Source organism: Oratosquilla oratoria, chromosome 6 (assembly GCF_046742065.1).
Source record: "Oratosquilla oratoria isolate Oo_2021 chromosome 6, ASM4674206v1, whole genome shotgun sequence".
NCBI lineage: Eukaryota > Metazoa > Arthropoda > Malacostraca > Stomatopoda > Squillidae > Oratosquilla > Oratosquilla oratoria.
Window position 1 is genome coordinate 52,151,001 of NC_134782.1, and position 2,500 is coordinate 52,153,500.

At 40.8% G+C, this 2,500-nt stretch overlaps 1 protein-coding gene across 4 annotated transcripts in view; it reads left to right on the plus strand.

The window, feature by feature from the left end:
• LOC143026487 (protein O-linked-mannose beta-1,2-N-acetylglucosaminyltransferase 1-like) overlaps positions 1 to 2,500 on the plus strand; it is a 120,120-nt gene that overhangs the window by 93,243 nt on the left and 24,377 nt on the right. The gene's annotated exons all lie outside the window — the stretch shown is intronic.

Sequence of the window (2,500 nt, forward strand, 5' to 3'; positions counted from 1 at the left end):
AGCCTAAGGTTTAGTTAACTTAGGGCGCTATTGGATGCTCGCTGTCCGAACGGATTACTGTAAAGTCGCTACTTGCGGAAGAGATCGACGTGCAGACAGTTCGATCCTTACCGCTAGCGAGTTGAACCAAGGATATAGTTAATTGAATTCCACGATACGAAGGCCTCTGTGAAGGGTACCGTTCTATCCTACTGATAGGGAAGTTTGTAACGTAAAACCGAATAATCATCAGGACGTTATACTCTATCTCCGCAACCACATCACATTATCGTTAGCATATTTTACTGTCCCTACATTTTAATTTGATTTATTTATTTATGCATCTATCTTTTTATTAATTTGTTTTCTTAAGTACTGATGTTCTTGGGGCGAAAGCTTAGGCCAAGGGTTCTTAAATGGGGGTATTCATACCCTTTGTGGGTATTGGAACAAAATGCTGGGAGTGTGGGACTTGAAGGAAGCTCGCGGGCCTAGTGGGTTAGGGCGTCGTTACTTGCGGCGAAGCTCGAGGGAATGACGGTTCGAGTCCTGCCACCGGGAAAGTTAAACCAAGGGCATGGTTCATTAAATTCCACGCTACAAAGGCCTCTGTAAGAGCCACCGTCCTAGACTCCAGATAGGGGAAGTTTGTGACGTTAAGCCATATCATCATCATCATCATCATGGGACTTAATCACAAATTAGACTTTATAATACAGGAGAAAACATCAAATCAGCCATAAAGTTTGGCTACACTGACACGAACGTTTTTCGACTCGTCCCAGAGTTTTAAATTTGACAGTTGAACTGTTTGTTTTGTCGAGGTTTGACGTGCCTTCTCCCTCTATCCCTGCTCCACATTTTTCTTGTGAGTGATTTTATATTTCAGCTGTATGCATTGTCTCCTCTATGCCTAAGGTTGAATATTAGATATTTGAATAGTGTTAGGCTTGTTCTGGGTGACAAAATTAAGACACAACGAAAGTCAAGGCACAAGTATATTTAGATACACAAAAGAACACAAGCACAAAAAATGCGTGCGGCAGTCGTCAAGGCTGCTTGAATACTGACTACTGACGCCACGCTCACATTTTTGGCGCCAAACCATGGCGCGCACTGCATCTGCCAAATCTTACAATAACACAATCATTGCACTATACACGACAAACATACATCACAATACAAGTTAATAAATATATTTATATACACTGTGCCAACACAGGCTTAGGACAATTACGAATTCCCGTATGTATCGAATCACCAGACGAAATTTTGTCCCGCGGTGGGTCGAGTTAAAACTTTCGTCTGCTGATTCGAATCCCGGGCTGTGAACCGCAAGCCTCACGACACACTCATTGAGGCGACGGTGCTTTTGTTGATGAATACATTTGTAAATGCAAAATTTAGCCATTATGTGAGTGCAAATGCATATTTTCATTAGTTATTAGTACCGGTACGCAATCCAATAGTTTATAGTGTATATTTAACGATTTTAAGTGTAGGTTTTGTTTATCATAGGGCTAATTATGATTATAAGATATGGTAAGTATAATATGGCTACGTGTTGGTGGGCTAATAAGTAGGGAGCAAAGAGGAATTGGTTTTCATGGGTTTCTTCATATCATTTAATATTTTTCTCGTTTAAACCCAGTAGGTATAATTAATGGTGCTGTTAGTACAGATTTTCCTAAAGTGGCATGGTAATTATAATTGTAATGATAATTATGTGTTATTTATGTTCTCGTTGCCAGTATGCGTGCAGCATTTTTTTTCTTTCACAGATTATTTATCTGCAAAATATCAGAAAAAAAAGTGGAATGATTCATATGTTGGTTTTGGTTTCATCTCTATGAAGGAACGAGATGGGACCGGAAGGCCCCAGTGCATGATTTGCAATTTGGTAATGAGCAATGGGAATTTGAAGCCATCACCACTGAGGGAACATCTCAGAAACAAGTACAGTAATCATGTGGGCACATCGGTTGATGCTTTTAAGTCGAGAAGAATTCGTTATGATCAGAGAGCAAAGATTTTTTCCTATGGGTTTGCTGCTCCTGGAAAACCTCTTCTGGAAGCCTCCTACAAAATTTCGTACATGGAAGCCAAAGCAAAGAAGCCCCACACGATTAGAGAGACCACAGTGAAGCCCTATGTGTTGGAAATGGCGAAAATCGTTCTGGGCGAGGATGCCGTGAAGCAATTGAATCAGGTGTCCTTGTCCAACGACACTGTACGCCAGAGAATTAAAGACATGAATCAGGACATAACAACCCAAGTTGTCAACGAGATGCAAAAATCAGCATGCAAATCGATGAATCAACTGTCGTTTCAAACCGCAGCCAATTGGTTGTATTTGTACACTATGTACATGAAAGGTGCATCAAGGGAGAGTTTTTCTTTTGTGAACGACTTGAAACAACAACGAGAGCAGTTGATGTATTCAGGGTGATCCAACCGTTCTTTGATCGCCATGAATTAGCATGGGATTTGATTGGGTCTATTTGTACGGATGGAGCTCCTG